We start from the raw sequence: 13,479 nt of genomic DNA, 5'->3' as shown, positions 1-13,479 counted from the left end.
GACCCTAATTTCAAGAAGTAGATGGAATATTGATTTTTTTTAATGTAATAATATTGTATATAATACTACCTCTTATATTAATTAGCAGAAGTCAGTCTTCTGTAGAGCTTACAGTTGATTCATTCAGATCCTTAAAGGATTGAAGTTTTTGCTTGTTTGTTTCCAGGGATACTAGAGAAACTCTGTAGGAAAATCAGGTTTGAAAACAGTAGAGCCTTACCATCCTCATGAATGGTGTTTTTCAGTATGCAGTGGTCATGCAGACAGTAATGCCACGGTTGGAATTTTACAACCCTGTTGCGTGTTCTGGAAACAACATTTGAAAACAGCCATTGATAGCAAATATGCTGGCATCTTCAATGCCAAATATGCTAAGACCCATATCTTGCCAATACCATGACACTACAATTTTGTAAGAAGGTCTGCCATAGCTCTAACTTTTATAATGTGAATGAGAGTTATGACTCAGTTATAGGTGGAGAAGACCTGTCATTGAACGTATGCTTTGTCCAGGTTGTGAACTTGATCATAAATTTGATTTCTTACCCTCCCTTAAACCATTCTTCTTTGCACAGGTGATGTTATCAGTGTCAGAACATGAATGCAAACAGGGTAGTGGTAGTGACTAACTGGCTGGTACTAGCCTTGTCGTAAGCAGAGTTGAAGGCATGATGCTGAAATCCCGAAAGGTTACAGTAGTGCTGTTGCTGGTATTGCATCGGTTGCTGAGTGGTGTAGGTGAGACTGGTTTTCTTTACTTAGAGGAGTAAGAGTTGTTCTGTGCTGAAGACACTCTGCTAACAGAAGATTACAAGTCTGTGCATAAACTCTTAAGTATCCAAGTCTCATTTGAAGTTCACAGTAAAAGGATGCTGTTGCTAGTATATTGTTTTCCCCTGAGACATGAGCTTCCAACCTTGGGACTAGTATGACAAAAAAATAACACACTCAAGGTGTACCCCATGACTTGTGTTATGACGGGAACAAATCCAGTCCTACTCGTTAAACCTTAACTGATGAACTTTATTTTGGAGTTGTGCTGTTACTTGACTCCATATTGGAGTTAATATGACCATAATATTAACCACTTGCATGAGATTGGTAGAAAACCTAGTGATGCCTTGAAGGAATTCATACAATATTGCCCAACTATCTAACTTGTGACATAAATGAAGAAAAGCAAAGATAAAGTTTGGGTAAACCTTGTCTTCTAAAGTACTTGACTCACGTTAAAAGAATTTATAGTAACACTGAGCTTTGCACCTTGGCACTGTATGCAATCTGTGTTTATATAAAGTCAGATTAAAAAAGAGAAAAATAATTGAGAAGTACTAAACTGATTAAAAGCAAGGAAATCCTGAGGGTAACCACTGTGTGTACGCACCCTTCCGCTCCCCCCTCCCTTCAGGCATGTGCATCAAAGCAAGTCTTTGTGTGAGCTGAATCAGGGAGCTGTGTCAAGTTATGCCTGGGCTGGAGGACTCGGTGTCCCAGTACACAGCCAGCTTTACCACTTGTACTGTGAGTCACAGTTGTCCTGTCTGTATTGCAGTCCTCTAGCTTTTCTGTGTAGATGGGATCACGTTGTGTTACATCTTCCTTCTCAGCAATACTAGGTAATACCCCCAATAATCTTTTCTTTAAATTAGAGCAGTATCTTGTATTCGGTCTTGGGCAAAAGTGAATTAATATTGGGAGAGCTAGTGTAGGTGGGACCTAGGTGTGTTTCTTTTGTTTCCTATACGTACGGTCTGTAAATACAGGAAGGCCATCAGTGTATGAGACCTCATGGCTACCCTCTATCTGTTTTGTATGGAATACAGGCAGTGGTGGTCACCTTAATCGCTTCTTAAGCTGTTCTTTTTCTGACTTTTTCTTAGGTGTTGTGATGCTTTTCAATCCAGTTAATCTCCTTTTATTGTGTTTCATCACTTCGAAACTTGGGTGGCTTGCTGCTCTGATTACCTTTAGGTGTGGAGATGTAACCAAATGCATTTCAAACAGTCCTTCTGGCTTCATGTTTATACATCTTATGCTAGATTATGTAAAATATCTGGCTTTGTGGATGTTTCTATCCCAGTACCTTTCAATTTAGTTGAAATCTTTGATTTGTCCCTCTACGCAGCTGGTATACGGTAGAGCTGCTTTTTGTATCTTGTCATGTAGAACAGGACTTCTTTAGCTGAATCCTCATTTCTTTATAAACTTCAGTTGAAAACAGAATTATCTCTAGGATTTGAGTTTCCCTCTTTTGCAGTGTTATCTGGTGGTGTAATGCTTAGTCTGGGAAAGCCATTTGTGATGGAGTTCTTACGAAAGATAACGCAAAATACAGATATGTTTGGTATTAATTGGAAACAACAGGAAAGTTTGTTTCGCTAGCCATCGTGGTGGGCAGTAGACAGTAGTTGAGGATATTTTGCTTTAGAAAAAGAAACAAAACCTCACCCAACAAGTGAAGTAGAAAGGTGTGTTCAGTCTGTTCAGATTAGTTTAAGTGAAAGTAGTAGTATTAGGATTACACTACAGCTAACTGCTAACACAAACTGTAAGATTTCTCTTCCATTTTACTTTTAGTCTTATTGTCATGTAAAATTTTTAGCAAGAGTTCTGGTGCAATGACAGGTTGGCACTGACTTGGAAAAGCATTTTAGTTTGCTCAAATAATGATTATTGTCTAGTAAAGGTGTGAAAAGTTCTTGAAGAGATGCATCTTGGGTTTTACAATGAACAACATAACTGTAAGAAGAAAACAACGTCATACCCCAAAATCAATTTTTTCTTCAGCAGTCTTATTGGAGTGTCATTGTACAGATGATAGCACGTAAGCTATCCTACAGCTTCGTCTCTTACCCAAGTGTAACAGGTTGGAAATTAAACCTGAATTGAAATGAAGTGACAGTTCCTGTGATTCTGACAGTTGTCTGGTTGTTAATGGTTACTTTAATGTCTCTGTCTTAGGATAATCTGTTTAAAGATAATAGAAAGTACTTACTATTCTATTGTGATTCATCCAAGACCATGTTTGTAATAGAATATTTTGTAGTGTGGTATGTAAAGGAGAGGAATAGTCCTTTGTGGAGCAAACTGTTCAGACAAATTCTGGTCTTCCTAATAAATGCTGTGGCATTTGTGAAGCTTTTTTACATGTAACTTCTTTAAGTCTTACTTTGGTTGCTGGTTGCTTCACATGTGTGGGGCTTGTCAAGAAAACTCTAAAAATCATTATCATTCTCTTCAGCATTCTTCAGCCAATAAATCCTAATTAACTCTTTGAAATAAAGTCCATCTCCAGTGTTAAACTGGATAATATTGCATCTCCTGTTAACACTTGAATTTACAATTGAAGACTGGCTAAATCACTTGGACTCTGTCTTTTTGTTGCCCAGGAACCTGCAAGAGGGAAGTGGGTCTGTAATTGAACTGTTAAATGGTGCTGATGTGCAGTTTTTGCTTTTGCTGGGATTTTCTGATGAACATCAGAGCTTCATCGAGAAAAGCCTTTTGACTGTTGAAACTTTAGTCATATGTCACTTCATTTCATAGATGCATGAGTTGAAATGTAAGGCAATATAAAAAAATCTCTTTACTGGAGTCTTTAGTCTATACTGCAATGATTGGGGAAAGAGCCAACACATTATTGAAATACAAATGATAAATGGGGTTTTGTTGAAGTTATGTATTTGTCTTTGCTTCATGAGCTTTAGCAGCTGCTTACATGGAGAGGTGCTTCCAAGTTGGTATTCTGCTGGAGTGTAATGAGCCACTTGTAAAAATCAATCTGTGGATTGGAATTTAATATTACACGTGCTTAACATGAGTGAATAGGAGGCAGAGTTGTTTAAATGGTGGGAGTACATACTGATTATGCATTTGTGTGTACACTATAATGTCATATTACTCCTTTTTAAAATCACAATTGCTGTTGAATCACGGTTTCGAAGGGATGAGTGTGAACCTGCTATCTCAGGGTAGATTTAGGACATTGATCTTTTTTTATATGAATTTTTGAAAATCATGCCAGAAAAAAGACACGTTTTGAAACATATTGCTCAGTATTACTGAATTAAAAGTCAGTCCTCAGTTGCATGCAAAGTAAATGTTAGATTCCATCCTAGCAAAACAAGCTGAAGTTCCAGCTCGTCTCCAAATTGCGTATTTACTAAAGAAGGGGAGCTTCTAATGCTCAGTGCTTTTTAGATCAAGACACGGAACAGTATAATGACATGTAATGGAAGTTTAATTTGTAGTTGAGTCCAGGAGAGCATTGTATGTTGGTAGGTGTGGCTGGGCGTGTTGCTGAGAGCTTTAATTGGTTGTTGGAGGGCTGGAGTAATGGGAAAGTGTATTACAATGTGACTTGAGGTGTGTGAATCTTCAAAATAGCTGTAAAATGCATGTGACTTCCTCTTGGAAATTCACATGACTGCATTTTAATTTACTATTGGGTGATTCAGAGAAAAAAAAAAAATCAGTGTTTTCTTCGGCAGCTATAATTCCATGAGGATAGTGCTTTTCACTTTTAAAAAAGGCCTATCTTCCAGACCCCCCAATTCTAGATTTAGCTGTTAGTTTGGATTTTTTTTAGTAGCCTTTTTGTGTGTGTGTGTGTGTCTTGGTTTTGTAATTATTATTTTTATAGGATCAGCTTTGAAAGTTTGCACAACTAAGCTGATAGTATTTCTACCTTCAGATATAACACATATTCATGAACAAATCTCTTGATGTTTGGAGAGCTATTAGAAAGCTAGAGTAATGAAAATAGAGGAAACTGTTTCTGGTATCTGTTTAGACCAGCTACAGTTTCAGGTGCTTCAGCGCTCACTCTGCTGTCCGGAGAATTGCAGGTGAACAAACAGGGCAGTCATCATGAAAGCATTAAATTTCTAACTGATTTAACTGGGGTATAGAATTTTCTGTTCATCTAGCACCTGGGTTATAGAGAGATAAAACCCACAACTTTCTAAATATACAGGCAAGCTGTACGTCCGCTTTCCTAAATTCAGCCTTGCCAGAACTGGAATGATTCATAAGTGTCTGCATCTGGCACCTCCGGTATCAAAACAAAGCTTTCTTTCCTCACTTGCTTCTGCAATGTTGGGGTCTTCTAGCAAAAAAAAAAAAAGTTCTGTGTAAAACCATAGATAAAATGAGCACTTTTTTGGTTGAATTGGAGAGGAGGACACAGAGGAGCAGAGGCATTTGTAAAATAAGTTGGAATCTGGTACAGGGAATAGTAACACAGCACCTGGGATAGACAGCTGGTTATTTGAGTTAGGTAGTGCTGCCCAAGTCTTCTGGCCTACTACTAGGGAAAAGAAGTAGTGATTTGCTTTCACTGGGCAGGTTGGGGATGTTAAGAGTAAACCCCTTTTCCAGCTATCTTCCTAAGAAGCTGGCCAAAGGACATGCATTATCTGCTCTCTCAGTAACTGATGAGGCAAGCTGAACCTGAATTGCATAGTAAAGGAGATAAATGAAGTTTAATTTACTTTAGTTTACCATGAGTTCAGAAACCAGAACCAGTATGGAAGGTTAGTGAGTATTACAGAGCATTTGAAGAGACGACTGCTTAAGGGTGTTTGCTTAGATTGTTATGATGAATTTCCAGTGGAGCTTATCTTGAGAAGGTGCCATCTTGAAAAGCAAAATAAAGAGTAACAGCAGCAATTTTGAGAGTTATGGATCCAGTGCAGTTTGAGAAAGAACCAGAAAATAAGGATCTCAAATTACAGTGTAAAGAGAATTGCTCTGAAGCAATTTCAAGGGGCTTGTTTTCTAGGTAGGTTTTTTCCTGTAAACATGTGGACAAAGTCCACCACCACCATTACTGGTATGCAGTGTTTCCTTAGCAAGTTTACAGCACAGACTACAGTGGCAATGCAACTATATGAGTGCTGAGGTGGCATCCGTGTAAGAGTGGTAGGGACTTCTGGGAACTTGGGCTGCTTGTGTTGGTTTCACCAGATTTTTCTGTCACTTAGCTGCTTGCCTGGCCTGGTCGTGGTACTTAGGACCTTGCTGACTGTTGGGGTCATATGCCCATGAGCCATGGAGCACTTCATCACTCCTTTCCTTGTCCCCCACCTGCTGTCTGAAATGCATCGTATCTGTATTGAAGCTTTGGGTCATGTTGAGATTTTAGTCTATTACTTAAAGAAAATTTGAGTACTCTGTGACAGATGTGAAATGGAAGGGGAAAGAGGATGGCTTTGTAAATTTACATTGTACTTCTATTTAAAATTGAGCTTGTTTTTTTTTTATATACTATAAAACCTGTCTGGATGCTTTTTACATATCCGGAGGTGAAAAGCATACATGGTCTTAGCTGATGATGCAAGAACTGTGTTTTCACTGTTTTGTGGATTGCATGTATACTTGTTTGGAGAGTAAATCATTCCCTCTTCATCAGTGACTCTGCTACAAGGTCTCTCTTAGGAGCACAGCTATGAGTGAAGAACATCTACCCAAAGATGATGCAAAACCCTTTCTTGTTGAAAGGAACTGACATAATTGACTGCTACTGGCCATTATATATATAAATATAAAATATCCATTGTATTATGTAATGCATGGTTGAATATGCCGGGCATCCAGTGAACTGCATTTACTCTATTAACTTCTTATTACTCCCCTTTCAGAAGGTTTTGTGCCTCAGAGTCACTTATCTCAATGGCCTTAAACTTTCTTTCAAAATCCACCCTGGTTTGAACAAGTTTTTGTATATGCACACACCCGTGAAGCATTAGTCCCTCCTTCCCTTTTTTGCCCCTTTCTCTACAGTATGTTTAAGCTTTGTAGCTTAAATACATTTTTCCTCTTATAGGAGTGATTTTTATTTCTCAGGACCTTGACTGTCAGTTTGTTTGCTTACAGAACCACTCCAGGCACACACTTCTGTCATTCTTCCATCTGTTTATTGTAAAAGAGCCCCATTGTGGCAGTTACTAGGTGACAAGGCACACGCTTTCTTTTTTTCCTTGTTAGTGAATTCTTCTAGGCAGCCACACCTCAGAAAATGCTTCCTGTAGTTGTCATTTAATGTTTCTTTAGATGTCATCTCACATGTATTTAGAAATTGGCTGAAACAAAGTAATTTCCTCCTTTTTGACTATTTACAACATAGGTGTTGATAGCTTGGGTCAAGCTATCTATTTTATGAAATTAAATGCTAGCATTAATAGTGCATCTGCTTAGGAAAGTACTTTATAGTCAGGGGTTTAAAAGAATCACGTTTGTGCTCCATAAGAAGATTGAAAAGACAGGCAGTTTGAAATGGCATAATATTGAATTAAAATGTACCAGATTCTCAATGCATGCCTGTAATAACAGAATAGCAGGCTATATCTGGGAAAGGCTGTGTTCCTAATTAGATCTGTGCAGACAGTAGGAAGCATACAGGGATTTGCTTTCATCATGAATTACCTTCTAGTGGCTGGGAATTAGCAGTACTGGAGTAGGGGGGAAGATTTTCAACTGGTATAGTGGATAACCTGATGGACAACCAAGGGATGAGGGTGTCAACAGCTTCCTTAAAAGGTAAGAGTGTATGTACTTTTCAGCAGATGAAAGAGGAGGACTGACTGTTAGAGAAACTGCTTTTCTCCATGCCAGTGAATGGACTCTGAAGTGAGAATTTACTGTTAAAGCATGTATGGAAAGGAACAACTTGAATACTCTTTTTTTTTTTTTTCCCCTCCCTTTGTCTTCCATCTTTATTGCAGCATTTTCTTTCACTTTATAGTGGGTAATGGGCAGAAAGAGGGGGAAGAAAAGAAGAGAGAGGGAGGGAGAAAGGGCTTACATTTTGATGTTAAAATGATAGGTCTTAGTTGTCTGCTAATACAGAAAGATGCAGAGTTCTTAAATTTTCAGACAAAGTGTTCTTCCAGTGAAGTTCAGTAGAGGAGTTAGTATGGTGGTTCAGTGTAGGTATTGCTTGAAATATTTTTTTTATTTGTAATCTTTTTTCTGGAGTTGTACCTGTGGAAGCTATCCATTGCTGGCTTGTGTTCTGACATCTGTGTGTTTGATGTCATGTCTAACAGTATACTTGGAAGAGTGATGCTGAAACAAGAACAATTAAACTTACTTTGTTATCATGTGTGAAAATTAATTATCATAACCTAATTTATCAGAATATATAGTTGTATTAAAATCAGAATTTGAATTGGAGGAGCTTTTAAAATTAGTGGCATGATCTTCTAGCTGTTAATTGGCTTTTTATTTCTGCAGGTAATTGCTATGGTTTTAGTCCAGGAACTAAATATTAATGTCTGATCACATACTTTCTTATACAGTTATTTTATGTAGTTTAATAAATCTTGGATGAATAAACAGACAAATTAGTGTTCAAACATGATATCAGTGGCTCTTCTGGAAATTCTATTCTCATTTCACTGTAAAAATTAAATTATAAACAAGTACCTAATTACCATAATGATCATAGCAATGATGTATTACCATTATTAGAGTTCTTTATTCCAGAAATCCAGCTAACATGATGTAGCATAGTATATACTCAGTATATACTTGCAAGAGTGAGACCAATTCTTACATAAGAAAAAGTTACTTGTCCATTTAGCAGGTTGATTTAATAGAACAAGTTAAGACCTTTGTCCTACATACCGGTAGTTTGCAGAGCAGGTCTATACTGTTAAAATAGCTAAGTATTAAACATTATTTGACTTAATTTTTAAGTAATTTTAAACCTTGAGATAGATTACTTGTGGACAATAGAATGTAAATGGAAATACCCAGATAAATTCCAGTAGCTTGTACATCTTATTCATCTGCAAGTTTTACCTTTTTATATGCAGTGATTCTGCGAGATTTTTTTATATGTTCATAACTTCATATCTATGAATAGCCCCTGAGGCCAGGGCTGAACAAACACTTAGGATGACTGCTACTGAAGGTAGCTAGAAGAAATATTTTTTTCTTCTTCTTTTGGCATGTTATAGGACCACGTATCAAGGTTTTCGATGTTCTCCTTAGATAATCAATACTTATGTTGTATCAGATACTTCATTGAAGAGCTTAAATGAATGATTGTCACGTTTGTTCTTATTTTTGTCATTTGATTAGCAGTTAATAGAGGATGTTTCTATTGCATAACAAACAGTAAATGAAAAAGATACTATTTCCTGAGTCTTTGTTTTCCCTTACTTGCCTGTGAGACATTTCTGCCTTAAAAAAGTTGGTGTGCTGTGCACTCATCGTATCGGCAGGCTCTCTGCTCCCTGCTTTTGATTGCAGTCAGTTGTGCTATCAGCAATTTAGCAGATAAGCACATCTCAGTTACAGTAGTATGAGAAATGGTTGCAACCCTTGTGAAGACTAGCCTTTAATGTTGTGTGTCCTGTGGCTGCAGTTTAACTACTTCTCCAAGTACTAAGGTAATATTTAAAATGGACATAATATGCGCTGATGCAGATTTAAACTTAATTTTTGTGAATACCATGAGATAATGAGGAAAAGTATGCATGCTCCTAGCTTCTTTGAAGAACACATCTATGAGGAGAAAAACACTGCCTGTTTAAAAAAAAAAAGAGCAAAGTTTTGTTTTTGAAGGGTACAACTTGTCTATATTCTGATGTATATGTGCAGAGAGGTGTTTTGTTTGCTTGTGCAAACTGGGCCAGTGGGCCCATTATTGCTGTAAAGGAAGCTTGGTTGAGCCGTATTTGTGTTCTTCGTTCTCTGCTACTCACATCACCAGGTCTTGAATTGATGCGTTTCCGCTTGCTTTCCTTTTTATTACTGTGTTGTGGGGAAACACAGATGGCTGTCTCCTTAGCTTTAGTATAGGGGCAGGAATGCGGGGAAGGCGTGTTAGAGTGTCAAAATAATTGTGAGCTGTAAAACAGAGGAGGAAGAGAGCTGGTCAAACCAGTTGTGTGAGTGCTAAGAGTCCTGTTACAGCAGAAGAAAGTTTGACAAGCCAGGGACAGAAAGCTTTCCATATGCCATGCTAGATGTGTGGCAGTTTCACAAGATGGCTTGTTATTCAAGGTATGCAGGCAGGCAAGCTTGGGCTGGGCTAATCTCAAAATGGTACTTTGAGAAGTTCCTACCCTGGGCGTTCTAAGTTGACTTGGTAGTGATTACATTCTCCCGTGGCCTAGGCAGCAGAAGGGACATGCTGTGAGGGTGAGACAAACATCACATGGAGGGGACTGAGGAGCAAGACGCTTCTGCCATACTGTTCAGATGATGATCAGCCCTGGGGAAGGAGCAGAGCAAATGGTTGAAGGTAGAAGCTTAGCAAAACAGTGCAAGAAGGTCGGCCAGTGCTCACCTGGCACTTTGCTATCACTCAAGATACTGTATGCTGACCTACCATGATTTGCTTGTCCGATGCATTAACAAGATATCATTACAGAAAACAGCTGATCTGCTTGAGTCAGGATTTGCCTTTTATGATTGCTTTTGACGCTTTCTGAAGTCATCATGAAAGACACTAAGCTATTTCGTTTCCTTAGTGCAGTATTTTGTAAGAGTGATACCACAACCTTATTACTTCCCTGATTTTGGGACAGTCACTTATAAGGATGGGTAGGATAATAGAAGATGGATATAAAACCTGGAAAGACATGGAGCTGCTATCAAATATATATTTGGTGTCCAAATATTATCTGGGACTTGCTGTATTTGTATGCTTGATGTGAAACAGTCAAATACTAGCAAGTTTCATTTCAACTAGCTACTGCTGGGCTGGCAATGTTGATCGTTTTAAGCTGCTTTCACACAAAACCTTTTGCTTACAAAGCAGGAGGCTTTTCTTTAGTTTTCTCTCTCTGGCCTTATAAAGGAGGTATCTGCTATATCCAGTTGCCTGAGGTAGGCACGACAAACTTTGGGTATTCAAGAGACATTTGAATATCAAGATGAACTTGCATTGGCAGTTGCTCCACATAATTTCTTTGTCTGGATATTTCTGATGTGAAGATAAATTGTGATCCTATGATGAATTGTTAAGTTTTGTTTCTGTTTAGAAGTTAGCTCTTAGAACATGAAAACTAGTACTATCCAGCGGCAGTTGGGAAAAAGAAAATCTGAGGTTGTGAAAAGATTCAAATATATTTGGGCAAATAAAGTTAAAATCCAATGTATTGGAATTCGAAAGGCTGTGAACATTCTTAATGTGGTAAATTATATTCTGGGTACCACTGAAAATTAGAGTAGGTCTGCAGGAAACACTGAATCATCGTAATTTACTTTTCATACTTTAACGGATTTGTATAGTTGCTATTCAAATTCCCCACGCATTTGATACAAAACCTATGCTTTATGATTGTTATTAAGTAAGATATTATGTATATGGAGTTGGTGGCATTTTATTGCTCTGCAACTGAGTTATGCAAATAATTGTATTTCTGCTTTCACATAGATTAATCTTTCTCTCTAATACTAATTCACAGTATTATTTACAGAAGGAAGTAACACAATAAGATGAAAACTTAATATCCTTCCCAATGTACTGTCTTAACAGGGCTGTATTTTTCACCTGTTGCTTTCATATGAAGAGAAATACCGTCCAGTTTGCTGACTGGACTGGAGATTTTAGCTATGGTAACCAACATGAAAGTTTGCATATCTGACTTTACCACTTCTTTTCTTGTGGGAGTGGTGAATTGCAGCAGCTGGGCAGTGATGAGCAGCTTTGAGGCAGTAATACATCAAACAACTGCACATTTTTGGGGTTTTATAACACTTTAGAAAGTACTTTAGAAAAGGCTTAAAATGAGCCAAAAAAGCCCTCTGATCATTCCAGAGAAAGTGTCAGCGAGAACTTAGACTAGAGTAACTGTTATAGAAAAAAATTGCACCTCAGCTTTATACTAATACAGTCTCTTTCTACAGCTGAGTGTGTGGATTATAAGCTACCTGCGACAAGAGGGAACAGACACTAGAAGGTGAATTTCTCTTCCCTCTTAACTGCATCATTTGCAAATGATCTTACGGTTATTGACTGTGTTAAATGCACCAATCTCAAAACATTGCTTTTTTAACAGCTTTTTAATTAAGCAGGAACTAGTGTGTTCTGGTACTATCAAACTGAATGCTTTTTCTTGCAGTTATGTTCATTATCTTTGCTTGCAGATTGAGATCGTCAGTAGGGTTGTTTCTTTTGTTTGTTTTATTTTAGAGTAACAGTAGTACATTGTGAACTTTCATTACTAGCAGAAGTTATCAAAAAGTAGATAGGTACCAAAAGAGCAATTGTTTTGGCTGCACAAACCAATTGCATCGATTTGTTGTCTCCAGTGTTGATCTAAGCATAAATCCTTTGATACAAAGGGGAATCGGAGATTTTATTAGTATCAGAGATCTGTTTGTAAAATGGGGAGTCCTTGTAAGAGTTTCACATTGTATATAAACTCACATTCACCATCTCTATTCTCATTTGTAGCTTTCCTTGCCATTTGCTTTCTGGTTCCTGTTGATTTGTACTGGGTTTGGGGCTGTAGCACTGAGGTTTTTTGCTTTGAAACAAAAAAGGAAAAGTGGTTTGCTTGTTACTTAAGAATGTATAATTGTCATTTGATGATTTGACTGTTGTCCAGTCGTGACATGTTCCCTTTCATATTTTCAGCCTTATGCTCAGTTTTCCTTATGCTTTCCTCTTGTTGATTAACTGGCAGTTGTAGGCCAACTGTTGGTTTCAGACACTAGTGGTAGATTTTTTGTTTGATGGTATTTCCTTGTAGAAACAGCTGCTGCTTTTTTTCTTATCTGATTTCTATACCTAATAGTGAAAGGTGATAGTGGTAGCAATTAGTCACAGACCTAATGGGATTCTCTGTTCTAACAATGTAAGCCTCAGTACTAAGTGTTGGTTAATAAGGCAGGACTCTGGAGGAGTGGAGCCCCGCAGCACAAAGGGTTTCCTTTCAGACTGTGTCAAAGTGCAGGGCCTGGAGCATGTAGCTGAATGACTTGGACTGTGTGACTGTGTAAGAGAAAGCTAAACAAATGAGAAAGCAAGTATGGAAACAAGCTTGGTGTTGCAAGATGACAAGGTTACTACTTCCTTTGAGATACTTGTTGGAATAGCAGAGTTGAACTTATAAATGAAAAATTTGCCTTGTTATTAAAAAGTCTAATTTATCCAGTATTGGGGAATAGGGTTGCATCTAAAAGTTATGACTGCTGTAATGAATTTCTCCTAACGGAAATTATATGATAAGGGCTTCTTGTGCTTGCTAAAAATGCCAGCAGTCTTTCCAGACACCTGACCATCTGGGATTCCTGAAAAAGAAGATACAAGCTTATACCCAGGCTTAATACCCATAAGTATTCTGGCTGTTTGGATCTCAATATGGTGTCCTTCTAGAAGAACACTTTCTACATAGCTTTTCAACTCCTCAAATGTTTGCTCTGCAAGCTACTTTTTGAAAGAGCAAATCTGCTGCAGGCCATCTGTGCTCTTCCAGCACGGGATTTTGGCTGCTTGAAAGCAGATGGAAAAAGAGA

General features: G+C 37.9%; 1 protein-coding gene across 4 annotated transcripts in view; it reads left to right on the top strand.

Moving 5' to 3' along the window:
- CCDC186 (coiled-coil domain containing 186) overlaps positions 1-13,479 on the top strand; it is a 40,095-nt gene that overhangs the window by 1,945 nt on the left and 24,671 nt on the right. Inside the window, exon 1 of one of the 4 annotated variants that reach the window (XM_076339066.1) lies at positions 1,595-1,616. The exons of the other annotated variants lie outside the window; for them this stretch is intronic. The gene's annotated coding sequence lies outside the window, so the exon portion shown is untranslated. Of the gene's footprint in view, positions 1-1,594; positions 1,617-13,479 lie in introns of those variants that run through there. 4 annotated transcript variants of the gene reach the window in all.

The sequence above is a fragment of the Aptenodytes patagonicus genome, chromosome 5 (genome assembly GCF_965638725.1).
Source record: "Aptenodytes patagonicus chromosome 5, bAptPat1.pri.cur, whole genome shotgun sequence".
NCBI lineage: Eukaryota > Metazoa > Chordata > Aves > Sphenisciformes > Spheniscidae > Aptenodytes > Aptenodytes patagonicus.
Note: the sequence above shows the minus strand (reverse complement) of the source record. Positions and strands in the feature narration are given on the sequence as shown.